This window comes from Mus caroli, chromosome 7 (genome assembly GCF_900094665.2).
Source record: "Mus caroli chromosome 7, CAROLI_EIJ_v1.1, whole genome shotgun sequence".
Taxonomy (NCBI): Eukaryota; Metazoa; Chordata; class Mammalia; order Rodentia; family Muridae; genus Mus; species Mus caroli.
The window spans coordinates 110,503,194-110,504,356 of record NC_034576.1 but is presented as its reverse complement, the minus strand read 5'-3'; positions in this window follow the sequence as shown (position 1 = coordinate 110,504,356).

The window sequence follows — 1,163 nt, the reverse complement described above, 5'->3', positions numbered from 1 at the left end:
TTGGTGGGATTGCAAGCTGGTACAACCACTCTGGAAGTCAATCTGGCGGTTCCTCAGAAAATTGGACATATTACTACTGGAAGATCCAGCAATACCTCTCCTGGGCATATACCCAGAAGATGTTCCAACTGGTAATAAGGACACATGCTTCACTATGTTCATAGCAGCCTTATTTATAATATCCCAAAACTGGATAGGACCCAGATGACCCTCAACAGAGGAATGAATACAGAAAAGGTAGTACATTTACACAATAGAGTACTACTCAGCTATTAAAAACAATGTATTTATGAAATTCTCGGGCAAATGGATGTATCTGGAGGATACATCATCCTTAGTGAGGTAACCCAATCAGAAAAGATGTCATTTGATATGCACTCACTGATAAGTGGATATTAACCCAGAAACCTAGAATACCCAAGATACAATTTGCAAAACTTAAGAAAATCAAGAAGAAGGAAGACCAACATGTGGGTACTTCATTTCTTCTTAAAATAGGGAACAAAAATCCCTATGGAAGGAGTTACAGAGACAAAGTTTGGAGCTAAGAGGAAAGGATGGATTATCCAGAGACTACCCCTCCCAGGGATCCATCCCATAATCAGTCACCAAACACAGACACTATTGCATATGCCAGCAAGATTTTGCTGAAAGGACTCTGATATAGCTGTTTCTTGTGAGGCTATGCCAGTGCCTGTCAAATACAGGCACTGGCATAGCCTCACAAGATGGATGCTCACAGTCAACTATTGGATGGAATACAGGGCCCCCAATGGAGGAGCTAGAGAGAGTACCCAAGAATAGAAGGTGTCTGCAACCCTATAGGTGGACCCACAATATGAACTAACCAGTACCCCCCAGATCTTGTGTCTCTAGATTCATGTGTAGCAGAAGTTGGCCTAGTCAGCCATCATTAGGAAGAGAGGTATCTTGGTCTTGCAAACTTTATATGCCCCAGTACAGGGGAATCCCAGGGCCAAGAATTGGCAGTGTTTGGGTAGGGGAGCAGGACGGGCAGAGAGTACAGGAAACTTTTGGGATAGCATTTGATATGTAAATAAATAAAATATCAGAAAGGAAGAAAGAAAGAAAGAAAGAAAGAAAGAAAGAAAGAAAGAAAGAAAGAAAGAAAGAAAGAAAGAAAGAAAGAAAGGAAGGAAGGA